Here is a 15,802-nt window from a genome sequence, read left to right as displayed (position 1 = left end):
CCCATCCAGACCAATCAGAAGGCTTGGATTGGTGGCTGATCCCATGTATCAAGATCCACCATGAATAGGGTAGTCGTCTTCCTCGATTTGGCGGAAAACTGCACCATCAACGTGTGGGCCCTATTTCCACATCAGAGACGTTCATCATCTGGCTCAGGACTCCAAACACCCACCTAGATGATTAAATCTCATCCATGCACCCAGATTCGAATGCACTATCACAAAAACTCGACTAGTCGTGCGATTAAACCGTAACTAATCCTTTAGATTAGTTACTTCCGAAGTCTCTAGAATAGGATTAGGAAAGCCTATAAGAGGTTGCCATTTAAGGCAACCTTTGCCAGAAAAGGAAATCTGGAAAGAGAGGAAAGAAAGCGCCGTTTTTCTTGCCATTTCGAGTTGGGTTGCGACTCGGAGTGAGTCGTGCGTTTGGACTGAGTCTGGGCCGTGTCCAGGGCTTCACTTGGTTGTTTCCAACAGAGAAAGAAGAAGGAGAAGAAGAGAAGCAAAGGAATGAGAAGAAGCAATGAAGCGAATCGAAAGAGAGAGGACTCGAGAGCAAGGCTATTGTCCCACTTCATGCTACACCGAGTCATTGCGAATCATGTCGGGTTGAATTTGATCGTCCAGGGATGAGTCCAGACCCCCTTCTACACTTTCGAAGAAAAAGAGAAGCAGAAAGAAGAAGATCAGAGGGAGAGAGAGGGCATGTTGGTGCCGCACTGAGTCAGGACAACTCGGTCCGAGTCTGCAGAGTTCGAGCTACTACTGGGTTGGGTGATCTGACCAGGTAGAACCATTCAGTGAGTCACCTTAGGTTGAGTGACTGGATTGATCCCATCTCGGATCCCAGTCCCCTAAGAAAGAGGACGGCCCTTATATCATTTGTGGGTGCCCTCCATCTGTTAATGGGCTGCCTAACCCTGTGCATCGGGCTGTGTCATTTGGGTCCTGAGTGATCGGTCAAGCCAGTTGGTCATGCCAATGTTAGCCTCACATTGATTGAGGAGTTGTTGTCTGGGTGGTAAACCCTAATATGGATCAAGGATGACAGGCACGGGGCCGTTACAGCCGCCCTAAGCCTAGTGACCAAGTTAAGATAATTGATTTAGTGGAAGTGTTTCAGCCTCCCCAATCTAACTAGATGACTAGACTTAACTAAATACTCGACTAACATGATCACTTATCGCATTGCATTAGTATAGGTTGTGGCGACTTGGGCGTTGTGGTCTCGTGATGAGGGAGTGTTAACATTTGCGAAGGAGGCGTCGGAGTCGCTATGAGGGAGTGTTGGATTGCGAGAATATGCTTCATCTCATAACAGCATGCACGTGCATTAATAAGAGTATCTAGGAACTGAGTGTTTAAGTTGCTTTATCATTAACTGTTCTTGTGGAATTGATAGCATGTATAACTTGATGTTAATGAAACCACTGAGTTGATCACTCACTCCCACTCTAGGATGGTGTTTTAAAACACCAACCAGACCCTATCATAGATGTAGGTATCCTAGAGTTCGACGCGTTAGATAAGGCATTTGCGGACTCAGGGGAGGAGTCCTCGTACTTCCAGCTGCTAGGCAAGCCACTATATGTTGCCTTAGGGCCAGCAATGAGACTTTAGGGTTGAGACATTTTGTATTTTGGAACTATATGTATTTTGCTTGGATACGGTCCCGTACATTGGATGTATATATCTTCTTGTTAGTTGTATTTTAAGTTTAAGTTGCATTCATTTCAGTGTACGTCGCATGATCCATTTTAATTCTTCAAATACTCGCATGCCAAATAAAATGAACCATAGAACTTGCTTCCGCAAAACATAAGTGACACTTGGAATATCAGGAGTCGAGTATTCACTCGGCCCCCGAAATCCGGGGCATTATATCTAGGCAAATGGATGCTGTTTCTTTTCAAATTCACAATCTCTTATAAACCATCCAAGGCAGTAAATGTAAGACCCGTATCCTAAACTGTACCGTTCCGTTGACTTTCGCGGTTCTTCCGGTCGAATTCCGGCAACCCTCGATCTGTATCCGACGTTTGCGCTCGATCCTAAGCCGGGTCCCGCATACTAAAGTCAGTTCGAACTGGAACTTGTATCATAGCGACCGCGCCGTCGTCGCGGTTCCAATGCTCTGACTCGTGCACCGAACCGATACCTAGGCTAGAAGATGTGGGTCTGCGTTCATTTCGAAGAAACGCCGCGCGTTGCAAACTTCGAGGGAATCTCTACAACATGTCCCATCAATCAATCAATCAATCAATGTCAAGTACAAGTCAAGTCACTCCATACCCCAAGTACATCAACCCATCCCTTCCCATTCCTAAAATCAACTCTCCCTCTCTCTCCACCCATCCCTTTCTTACAACCCATCACCCGTCACACATCACTCCATCACCTCTTATCAACCCATCACTTCTCTATCTCTCCCTCATTTCTCAAAAAAAAATCTCTCCCAAGCAAAAAAAAAAATTTCCAACGTCCAAGCCTCCCCAACTCTCCCAAAAGCCAAGTGTAGTCCACCCTCTCATCTCTCATCCTCACCATCAAAACCTCATTAGCCTCCATCAAAAGTGAAGATAAGGAGCTAATGAGTCCAAGAGATCAAGGAGAAGGCTTAGAGGTGGGTGATCTACCGTTGTTTTCATTTTTTAGGGCTTACTTGTTGTGGGACCCACTTGATGTATGTGTTGTATCAATGGAGGGCCTATAATGGCGGGGTCCCTCCCCTCCATCACCGTCTCTCTCTCTCTCTCTCTCTCTCTCTCTCTCTCTCTTCTTTCCCTTGAATGTTGTGGGCCCCACCAAATTGTGTTAGATCTACTCGATCCATCAGACGGAGTGGCCCATCACATATCAGGGAAATCCCATCCACTAGTCAAAAGTTAAAAAAGACATTAAATAAGGGAAAACACAAATAAATATTAATATATATATATTTATATTATATTAACATATATATATATATATATATATATATATATATATATATATACATCCATGGTGGGCCACGTCCATTTGGGACCCACGATGATGCTGTGTTGTTTCCAAGCCGTCCAGTGTCCAGGACGGGTGTGGCTAATATGGAGTGCGTGTACTAGCAGGGTGTGTACTTACAAGCTAGCAAAAAAAAAGGAGGGAAAACGGTGCTTTTGGGGTGGGCCACTCATATAGGCCCCACCTTGATGTATGTATATAATCCACGCCATTCATTTCATTTCTCAGCCTATTTTAGGCGTTGAGCCAGAAAATGGAGCCAATCTGATAATCAGGCGGGCCATACCATAGGGAATAGTGGGGTTAACCGTTAAAACCCGCCCTGATGCTTTTATCCACCAAAACACGCTGCATATCGGACTCGATGGGTCTATCCCGAGCTATGGAATTCAATGGCTGGGTCTGATTTGTTTGAGGTGGGCCCCACCTACCAAAAATCGCAGAAAAAAAAACATGCAACAGTAGCTGACGCTGCTGCTATCAGAGCGCATGCAGGCGCTGCCTACGCCTGGCGGACGAACGGCCTGGTAGGGACCCACAGTCCTAGCCGTGGGCCCCACCATGATGTGTGTCGACCATCAACACCTTGCATTTAGTGGGCCCTCCTCCCAGCTGTGGGTCGCCCAAAAATTAGTTACATGTGGCGCTCAGGTGGCCCACATCACAGGAAACAGTGGATTGAACACCTACCATTGAAACCCTTCTGGGTGTCACAGAAATTTTGGATTATTATGAAATTTGTTTTCCCACTTCATCTGGGTCCGTGTGACCTCGTCAACGGTTTGGATGGCATATAAACATTATGATGGGCCCTGGTCCACGTGACCTTATGAACAGATTAGATGCAAATAAATATTACAGTGGCCCCCGTGGTCCACGTGACCTTATGAACAGATTGGATGCAAATAAATATTACAGTGGGCCCCCCTGGTCCACGTGACCTTATGAACAGATTGGATGTAAATAAACATTATGGTGGGCCCTGGTCCACGTGACCTTATGAACAGATTGGATGCAAATAAACATTACAGTGGGCCCAAGTTGGGTGGAAAATAAACATTACTATGGGCCCCAGGTATGAGTGACCTTATCAATGGGTTGGATGGAAAATAAATATTATGGTAGGCCTCACATGGGACCCACTGATGTATGTATTGAAATCCACACCTCCCATTAGTGTGGGCCCCACCATGGGTATGTATGGGCTCCACCATGATGTATGTGTTGCATCCAAATTGTCCAATCATTTTTTTTTTAAAAAGGATCATTTTTAAGGCTTGAGACAAGAATAAGACATCTATTTATCATGTGGACCGCGATGCACGGTGAGGATTGAACGACTACCATTGAAAGTCCCTTGGGACCTTACGATTAGAATGAATGGGAAATAAATGTTATGACGAGCCTTGGGAATTTTAATGGTGGGAATCATTATCACCACTTAGATTTGGGCGTGGCCCATGAGATGTGGCCCATGTGATTAGAGGCCCATCTTGATGTATTTGTAGCCCAATGTTAAGGCCCACCTAGATACATATGGGGTCTATGTGATTAGGTCCATCTTGCTGTAACTTGATGTTAATGAAACCAATGAGTTGATCACTCACTCCCACTCTAGGATGGTATTTTAAAACACTAACCAGACCCTATCATAGATGCAGGTACCCTAGAGTTCGACGCGTTAGATAAGGCATCTGTGGACTCAGGGGAGGAGTCCTCGTACTTCCAGCTGCTAGGCAAGCCACTATATGTTGCCTTAGGGCCAACAATGAGACTTTAGGGTTGAGACATTTTGTATTTTGGAACTATATGTATTTTTCTTGGATACGGTCTCATACATTGGATGTATATATCTTCTTGTTAGTTGTATTTTAAGTTTAAGTTGCATTCATTTCAATGTACGTCACATGATCCATTTTAATTCCTCAAATGCTGGCATGCAAAATAAAAATGAACCATAGAACTTGCTTCCGCAAAACATAAGTGACACCTGGAATATCGGGAGTCAAGTATTCACTCGGCCCCCGAAATCCGGAGCATTATATTTAGGCAAATGGATGCTGCTTCTTTTCAAATTCACAATCTCTTATGAACCGTCCAAGGTAGTAAAAGGACAACGAGTCACAGACTTTTTAGCACCACATCCAGTTCCAGACTAACGAAATTTTCGATGAGTTACCAGACGAGCAAGTGTTGCTAGTTGAGCTGCCCAATCCGTGGTAGATGTATTTTGATGGTGCTTCCCGAGCGTCAAGAGCATATGCTGGAGTGATCTTTATCAGTCCCCATGGCGATCTGTTGCCATACTCCTTCGCGTTAAGTACAATGTGTACAAATAACGAAGCCAAATATAATGCCCTCGTCATAGGACTGTAAATAGCGTACGAGATGAAAATCCAAGCTTTGCAAATCTTTGGGGACTCCAAGCTGGTGATAAATCAGCTGACAATAGAATTAGAAATAAGAAAGCCAGAATTGTTACCATATTTCCATCAGGAACGACAATTGCTGAAAAAGTTTCATGATGTTGAAATTAAACATGTATCCCGGCATGAGAATACAAGAGCAGATGCACTGGCCATTTGGCCATGGCTCTCTCTTATACCAACAGGAGCCCTCTCTATGTAAAGATCGGAGAACAGAGATTTCTGTCGTCACCTGAGCTCATAAATGAAACTATCAAAGCACATCCAATATATTGCCTAGAAGTTACAATTGATGAGTAGCGACAACCATTTATTGATTATCTTAAATATATGATCTTGTCGAAAGAGCAGTCATTAAAGTTGCAAGTTAAACATAAATTGAAAAGATTCATCATGCATGATGAAGTGTTATACAAAAAATCTTATAATGAAATATTGTTGTAGTGTATAGACACAGAAGAGGCCAATTACGTGATACGAGAAGCTTATTTAGGAGAATGCAGCTCTCATCAAAATGATCAAAATATATTTCACGGTATACATCGCATGGGGTATTACTGTTCCTCTATGTTTAAAGATGCGATAGTTTTCACTAAGCGATGTCATGAATGCCAAATACACGGTGATGTTATACATGTGCCGCCCGAAGACCTACACCAGTCAATGACTTCTTGGTCTTTCGTGGGCCTAAGGATTGGATGTAATCATCTCCATTAACCTGCTATCCTCGAGAGGATGCCAATATATTTTGGCAGCAACATATTATTCTCTAAATTGACAGAGGCAATCGCTCTGCGCAGTGTCAAGGAAAGGGACGTCACTGACTTTATTCATCAAGCAATTATATATCGACACGAGGTTCTAAAAAGAATTATTATCGATAATGACACTCCTTTCAAAAACCAAAATATGGAAACGCTCTTCCAAAACTTGGGTATCTAACATTCTTTTTCAACGCCCTATTACCCGTCAACGAATGGATTGGCAGAAGCTTTTAATAACACGATACTAAGAATTCTAAAGAAAATCATCACGAAAAATAAGTATGATTGGGATGAAAATTTCAAGAGGCTTTATGAGCCTATTGAATGATGCACTGAACGACAACAAGATTCACCCCTTATTCATTAGTTTATGGGGTCGAAGTCGTTGTGCCAATTGACACACAAGCCGAGTCGCTTAGGGTGACAATACATGATTCGATAATAGAAGATGAAAATGTTAGGATAAGGCGAATGGAGTTAAATACTCTATATGAAGAACGACTAGCAGCACAACAATTTTTAAAGTTGTATTAAGCACAAATAAATGTTGTTTTCGATAAGAAAGTTAAAAACCACTCCTTCAAGAAAAGGGACGCGGTACTAATGTTTAAAAGACCCATCGTGTCTAAGTTTGATTCTAAATGGGATAGGTCATATATTGTAACGGAAGTTTGTTCAAATGGGGCTTAATCGGGTAGTAAATCAGAATGGGCAAGGCATATGAATACATGTAAACGTTCATTTTATCAAAAGGTACTATCCTTCAAATGAGTAAAATTTTGATTGCAAGAAAATCTCTCAATCAAAAGGGGGCAGAATGGATATAACCATGTAATAACCACAATAAGAATAATAAGACGAACGATCTTATAATATAATAGTGTGATGCGCAGTCATGTATCTTAGTGAACTTCCCTTCTATGACTTGTAAGGACAAAGAAAAAAGAAGAAAAAAGTGCTTTTTGGGGTGGGCCACCCATGTAGGCCCCAACTTGATGTATGTATATAATCCACGTCGTCCATTTCATTGCTCAGCCTATTTTAGGCGTTGAGCCAGAAAATGGAGCCAATCCAATAATCAAGTGGGCCATACCATATGGAATAGTTGGGTTAACCGTTAACACTCGCCTTGATGCTTTTATCCGCCAAAACACACTGCATATCGGACTCAATGGGTCTGTCCCAAGCTATGGAATTCAATAGCTGGTTCAGAGTTGTCTGAGGTGGGCCCCACCTACCAAAATCGCCAAAAAAAAACAAGATGACGATCTCGCTATGTAGCGCATGCCATGTTTAAGAGCGTAGTTTTCACTAACGGTGTAGAACCAAATACCGGTATGTTCAGCCCCACCAGATGTGTCGACCATCAACACCTTGCATTTAGTGGGCCCTCCTCCCAGCTGTGGGCCGCCCAAAATTCAGCCACATGGGCCTCGAGAGTGGCCCACATCACAGTAAATGGATTGAACACCTACCAAATTGAAACCCTTCGGTGTCAGAAATTTTGGATTATTATGAAATTTGTTTTCCCACTTCATTCATCAAGTCAATGTGACTAACAACGGTCTAAAAGAATTATAAACATAATGATGGGCCTCCGGTTCCACGTGACCATAGGAACAGTTTCCAAAAATTGGTATCTAACATTCTTTTCCCCCTGGTCCCGTGACCTTACGAATGGATTGGATGCAAATAAATATTACCGATACAGGCACTCGGTCCACGAAACATCACGAAAATAAGTATGATGGGAATAAACATTTAAGAGGTTTATGGTCCACGTGACCTTATGACAGTTTGGAGCCCATAAACCATTACTTGTGGGCCCAGTTGGGTGGAAAATAAACATTAATATGGGCCCTGGGTATGAGTGACCTTATCAATGGGTTGGATGGAAAATAAATATTAGGTAGGCCTCACATGGGACCCATGGATGTATGTATTGAAATCCACACCTCCCATTAGTGTGGGCCCCACCATGGGTGGTCTATAGGCACCACCATAATGTATGTGTTGCATCCAAATTGTCCAATCATTTTTTTTTTAAAAAGGATCATTTTTAAGGCTTGAGACAAGAATAAGACATCTATTTATCATGTGGACCGCGATGCACGGTGAGGATTGAACGACTACCATTGAAAGTCCCTTGGGACCTTACGATTAGAATGAATGGGAAATAAATGTTATGACGAGCCTTGGGAATTTTAATGGTGGGAATCATTATCACCACTTAGATTTGGGCGTGGCCCATGAGATGTGGCCCATGTGATTAGAGGCCCATCTTGATGTATTTGTAGCCCAATGTTAAGGCCCACCTAGATACATATGGGGTCTATGTGATTAGGTCCATCTTGCTGCATTTGTGGACCGTTGTTGAAGCCCACCTTGATATATATGAGACCCATGTTATAAGGCCATTTGATGTATTAGAGGCCCTTGGGTCGAGGCCCAACAGGATTTACATGAGGCCTATTACAATGTGTGATTCGTCGTGCCTTGGGAGCAATGTTGGTTTGATGTCTACATTGTAAGGATAATGTTGGTTAAATGTCCGCATTATGACTCTTCCTAAGGCCCATTAATAGGCCCATACTTGTAGTGTGTAGGCCGTCAAGGCCCATCTTCGTTATGAACAGAGCCCATCACTACATAACATGCTTAGTATATATCTATGATTCATGATCATGCGCATCATATGTATGCCTGATGTGAGGGGTGACTGATCATAGCATATGCCTTTGGGTAGATTGTTTATGGGCTCCCTGATAGGTGGAGTTACCCTACATGAGCGCGTGGTACGCGCAGAATTGTTGCATGACTGGTAGTGTGATTCATGCACTTGCATTTGTGTGGTTGTGATTATTGTATGCCCTAGCGACACTAGGGCCATAGTCTCCATAGACACATCGTGGGTGGCTAAATTGGATATTAGAAATATTGTTACTAAGCATCGGGGGGCCATAGATGTCCCTGGGTGAAAATTCCTAAATCCAATGGTACCAGAGGATGACTCCAACGTCGAGACCGAGTGGATATATGAGCGCACGAGGGCCGAATACCAGGAAGCCGCGTCTCCTACTGTGTCGTGGTTTGTTGGAAAAGGGTGTGGCCTTACTTGCCCAAGGTTAGGGGGCAATACTAGGCTGAGTTTGACCAGCTCGTGAATGGGTCCGCTATCGACATGCCGGATAGGTATTGACAGACTATTGGCTAGGCGGATAGTGAGGTTTCTTGCGCTCACTTGGACTGTGCGGCTGGGTGAGCGACAGTGACATTTGGAGTGTACTAAACCTCGGTGATTATCCAGATTGAGAACCATACTGAGTTGATGCTCTAGTGAGGAGCTGCATTGACATGAAGATGTGGATTGGCATGCTTGACTTCCATTATGCATTGCATGGCCTTGATATGGCCGATAGCATTTATATTCTGCACCGCATAGCCTTGGTACGGCTGATTGCATTCATATACCCATTGGCATGACTCCGCATTAATCTGACCTTCCATTCTGAGCACGCTCATATTGCGCACACACTTACACCACCCTTTAAGCTTTCTATAAGCTTATGCACGATTAATGCGTGCAAGTGACGCTAGGACGCAGCCGTAGCCTTGTCGTAGTTGGAGTGTGCAGGCGTGCTTTTGGAATTTTTGTCACTTTTATTATATTTTATTTCCCTTCATACGCACTGTATTCAAAGTTTTTGATCACAATAGATTTTGTGATGGTGTTCTTGTGGTTATTGTTCGAGGGTTATGCTTATGGTTATGCTCATTATGAATCAAATTGATATTAGAAATCCTCATTGTAGGATCCCAGGATTGGAACCTGATAAATGGGTGCCGGGAGCCGAGAATGGGGTTCTACAGAGGCTGTCGGCGCCGGATTCGGTGATTGGGAATTTTGTGAGCCCGGTTTTCAAGTTTGGGGCGTGACAGTAAAATGACAAAGAGTCACAGACTTTTTAACACTACATCCAGTTCCTGACTAATGAAATTTTCGATGAGTTACCAGACGAGCAAGTGTTGCTAGTTGAGCTGCCCAATTCGTGGTAGATGTATTTTGACGGTGCTTCCCAAGCGATAAGAGTAGGTGCTGGAGTGATCTTTAGCAGTCCCCATGGCGATCTGTTGCCATACTCCTTCGCGTTAAATACAATGTGTACAAATAACGAAGCCAAATATAATGCCCTCGTCATAGGACTGAAAATAATGCACGAGATGAAAATCCAAGCTTTGTAAATCTTTGGGGACTCTAAGCTGGTGATAAATCAGCCGACAACAGAGTTAGAAATAAGAAAGCCAGAATTGTTACCATATTTCCATCAGGTGCAACAATTGCTGGAAGGGTTTCATGATGTTGAAATTAAGCATGTATCCCGACATGAGAATGCAAGAGCAGATGCACTGGCCATTTTGGCCATGGCTCTCTCTTATACTAACAAGAGCCCTCTCCATGTAAAGATCGGAGAATGGAGATTTCTGCCGTCACCTGAGCTCATAAATGAAATTGTCAAAGCACATCCAATATATTGCCTAGAAGTTACAATTGATGAGTAATGACAACCATTTATTGATTATCTTAAATACGGGATCCTGTCGGAAGAGCAGTAATTAAAGTTGCAAGTTAAACATAAATTGAAAAGATTCATCATACATGATGAAGTGTTATATAGAAAATCTTATAATGAAATATTGTTGTAGTGTATAGATACAGAAGAGGCCGATTACGTGATACGAGAAGCTTATTCAGGAGAATGTGGCGCTCATCAAACTGATCAAATATATTTCACGGTATACATCTCCTGGGGTATTACTGTCCCTCTATGTTTAAAGATGTGATAGTTTTCGTTAAGCGATGTCATGAATGCCAAATACACGGTGATGTTATACATGTGCCGCCTGAAGACCTACACCAGTCAGTGACTTCGTGGTCTTTCATGGGCTTAAGGATTGAATGTAATCGTCTCCATTAACCCACCATCCTCGAGAGGACGCCAATATATTTTGGCAGCAACATATTATTTCTCTAAATTGACAGAGGCAATTGCTCTGCGCAGTTTCAAGGAAAGGGATGTCACTGACTTTATTCATTACACAATTATATACCAACACGAGGTTCCAAAAAGAATTATTACTGATAATGACACTCCTTTCAAACACCAAAATATGGAAATGCTCTGTCAAAAATTTGGTATCCAACATTCCTTTTCAACACCCTATTACCCGTCAGCGAATGGATTGGAAGAAGCTTTTAATAACACGATACTAAGAATTCTAAAGAAAATCATCATTAAAAATAAGTGTGATTGGGATGAAAAATTGCAAGAGGCTTTATGAGCCTATCGAATGATGCACTGAACGACAACAAAATCCACTCCTTATTCATTAGTCTATGGGGTCGAAGTCGTTGTGCCAATTGACACACAGGCGGCGCCGCTCAGGGTGGAAATACATGATTCGATAATAGAAGATGAAAATGTTAGGATAAGGCTAATGGAGTTAAATATTCTATATGAAAAACGACTAGCAGCACAACAACGTTTAAAGTTATATTAAGCACAAATAAATGTTGCTTTCGATGAGAAAGTTAAAAATCACTCCTTCAAGAAAAGGGACGCAGTACTAATGTTTAAAAGACCCATTGTGTCTAAGTTTGATCCTAAATGGGATAGCTCATATATTGTAATGGAAGTTTGTTCAAATGGAGCTTAATCAGGTAGTAAATCAGAATGGGCAAGGCATATGAATACATGTAAACGCTCATTTTATCAAAAGGTACTATCCTTCAAATGAGTAAAATTTTGATTGCGAAAATTATTCAAGAAAATCTCTCAATCAAAAGGGGGCAGAATGTATACAACCATATAACAACCACAATAAGAATAATAAGACGAACGATCCTATAATATAATCGTGTGATGTGCAGTCATGTATCTTCGTGAACTTCCCTTCTATGACTTGTAAGGATAGTGATTGATTAATTAAAGAAAAGAAAAGAAAAGTTAAAAGAGAGACAAGCCTACGAGCATTCATTTAAAATCTAATATTATCAGCAGGATATGACCTTTAAAGTCTCTTATTATTAGAAGGATATGATCACCAATCACGTAACTCTAAAAAGAGATAGTTGCCAATCTTATGGGATGATAATTAACAAGAGCGATGCCGCAAAATGATAATTAGATGCAAATTATTATTGTAGCTTTTGAAAGGTCTTCAAAAAAAATTGTATATACGCCTTAAAAGGTTTCACTAATTATCTCTTATTATCAAAAAATCTTCTATTATTAAAGAATATCACTGATTATTGCAGATTGACTATCGCCGATTATTAGGAATATCGTCAATTATCTCCGATCATCACCAATTATCATGAAATATCTTTGATTATTGTCAATTGATTATTGTTGATTATCAAAGAATATCGCTGATCATCTCCGATCATCACCAATTGATTATTGCCGATTATCAAGAGTATAGCTAATTTTCTCTGATTATCACTGGAATATTGTCGATTATCTCCAATTATTGCCGATTGATTATTTCTTATTTTCATAGAATGTCATTGATTATCTCCCATTATCAAAGAATATCACTAATTATCTCCTACTATCAGAGAATATCACTGATTATCTCCAATTATTAGAAAATTTTTTCTATTATTGAATATTATCGTCAATTGATTATCTTATATTATAAGAGAATATCGTTAAGTATCTCTAATTATTAAGGAATATCAGTGATTATTTTCAATTATTAGAAAGTATCGTCGATGATCTCCCCGATTACGCCGATGATCTCCAATTATGAGTATGTTGTATCGTCGATTTGTCAAATATTATGCAAGGCAATGGTGTGTGTTAGCGGCTTCAAAGCTCATAAAGGCTAACCATGCATAAGACCTATGCTATATCTCCACTTCACCAAATATTATGTAAGGCATAGATGTGCATCGGTGGCTTCAAAGCCCATGAAGGCCAACCACACATAGGACCTATGTTGTATCATTGATTCGCTAAATATTATGCAAGACAGCGGTGTGCTCTAGCAGCTTCAAAGCCCATAAAAGCCAACCATACATAAGACATGATGTATCGTCGATTTGCTAAATATTATGCAAGGAAGCAGTGTGCATTAGTGGCTTTAAAGCCCATGAAGGCCAACCGCATATAAGACCTATATTGTATCACCGACTCACCAAATATTATGCAAGACAGCAGTGTGCATCTGCAACTTCAAAGCCCACGAAGGCCAACCACGCATAAGACCTATGATTTATTGTCGATTTGCCGAATATTATGCGGGCACAAAGCCTACGAAAGCCAACCACATGCATAAGACCTATGTGGGTAGTGGAGAGCATCAACGGATTGAAAGCCCATGAAAGCCAACCACGTGTGAGACCTATGCTGCATGTATCGCTCTTTGGTAGCGTCACGGGGATGGGTGAAAGAAATTGCCTCCCTATGAATGGACTCGGGTCATACATCCAGAAAAAAAAGTGGGTCTTAGTGTGAGCTCCATGGTTCATCCATAGATAGGCCAACCGTGTATAAGACCCCCCAGGTTCCCTGTTTGATTTCAATAGTTACTCATGGGGAAGGGTCAACCTCTATATGAGTATCCCCTTATTGATGGATTGGCGGCCTTGGACTTGGCACCCTTACAGGTCGACTTGTGAGCCCTGCAAACTTTAGAGAGTTATCGAAGCCAACCTTGTGCATCTATCCTACTGAGTTCACCACCCCGGTAGCTTCAATGAGCCACTCTGATAGACTGCGGTGTATACTCTCTAAGCCACAGTGGTTCGACGAACTCATGAGAATTACAGAAACCAACTTGCATAAGCCCTACTTGCTCCAACTACTTACGAGCCTAAACCGTGGTTACTCTAAATACTCAAGAGCCTAAACTGTGTATGGGTACTTAGGATGTACTAATTAAACTCTAAGGTGGTTTCACCCACCAAGGAGAATATTACGCAGAACATACTAACAAGCAATAATTATGTTATCACCATGTCATGTCCCCAGTTATAAAACAAGCAATTGAAGCATGAGTTCATAGAAACAATCATTTATGATTATGCACTGAAATGTATAAATCACTCATGCAATCCATATTCAAAATTACTTTGAGATATTGCCAAAATTCTTGTATGTATGTGCGCGCGCGTGTGTGTATTGATACATAAAAATTGTCAAAATATTACAATTATTTCAAAATGCCTAAAGCTAGCATGAAATTTTACAGATCTTGCTTGAATTGAACTTGAATTACTGCTGCGTTAAGCTCGGCCAGCAAGCTCTTGTTCCAAAGAAGTAGCGGCCACCCAATCCTTTAGTAGCTTTGACTCTTTAAGTTTGGCTATGCTTGTACTATTAGTAATATCGGCCTTGACTTTGCTCAGCCTCAGTTCTTCGATCTGCTTTTGGGCTTTGAAGCTGGCAATCTGATCATTAATGGGTGCCAAGGTCTGCTCGGAGATCTTTACCTGGCCTCAGAGTGAATTACACTCTCTTTTGCATCTAAAAATGATGGTAGAATTCCTTGATATCTTGTCTTTTAGGAGCAATAATTCTCTTTGACGATGAAGTATCTCTGAAGCAATAACTACATTGCAAGCCGACTCCAGTTGCTGCAGTGAAGCACAGAACTGGATTAAAGAATTGTGAAGTATTGATACATTAATCTTGGACAACTTCACAAACTTATCAAAAATTTCTAGAGCATCACCAAGAAAGGGCAATTGCTTAGGGTCTTGGAACATACACGCCACGATAGAAAGGGCATTCTTGACCAGAATGAGCTGGTACAGAGGAATCTTCTCCAAGGATAGAAGGTCTAACACCGTTGTTGTCGAATCATAGCCTACAGAATAGCTTAAAGACAACGACTTTGAAAAGATCAAAGAAAATAACATCATGAGCAATGTGAAATAAGGTGTTATCTGAAAAGGAAAGTCGCAAATAATAACTTATACACGTTGTTGGGGCTAAGAATGACGGGGTCGGTTAAGTCGAGGCCCTTCTTATATCAGCAAGGATAGATAAAGGACTAGGCGCCTCTACGGCAGCAAGTGCAACATTAAAAGATGGCTCCCTCACTTAGTAGTTGAATCAAGTGTCGTTGGAGTCGCCATGGCGGCAGGCTCTGACGAAAAATCAATTTCATGAACAATCATGATTGGGGCAGTGGAAGATATGATCGTGGCTTCATTTGTCTGTATATGCTTCCCACCCATGGTCATCTCACCAGCAGTTGGTGGAAGGACTGTCATATTTTGATCCACCTCCACACTATATGAGGAAACTAACACCTCTACTGCTGCCTGTGCCGCCGGTGCAGAAAATTCATCTTCCCTCAATGATAAGACATCCATGATCCGTAGAAGGATTTGGAGGTTGGGCAATGGAATATTAATCGGAGGGACATAGGGCATCTCACGAGAGAGAGGGGAATAGTTGACACTGAAAGACATGAAGATATTAGCTATGAGCGAATAGCTAAACTCCCCGTAATCGAGAGGCTCCTCTTCTGTAGGAGTGACCACTTGGTCAGTTTGAGTAGATATGTTTTGTGGCATCTCTTGACGGGCTATAGCAGCTT

The sequence above is a fragment of the Magnolia sinica genome, chromosome 12, assembly GCF_029962835.1.
Source record: "Magnolia sinica isolate HGM2019 chromosome 12, MsV1, whole genome shotgun sequence".
In the NCBI taxonomy this organism is placed as follows: Eukaryota; Viridiplantae; Streptophyta; class Magnoliopsida; order Magnoliales; family Magnoliaceae; genus Magnolia; species Magnolia sinica.
Note: the sequence above shows the minus strand (reverse complement) of the source record.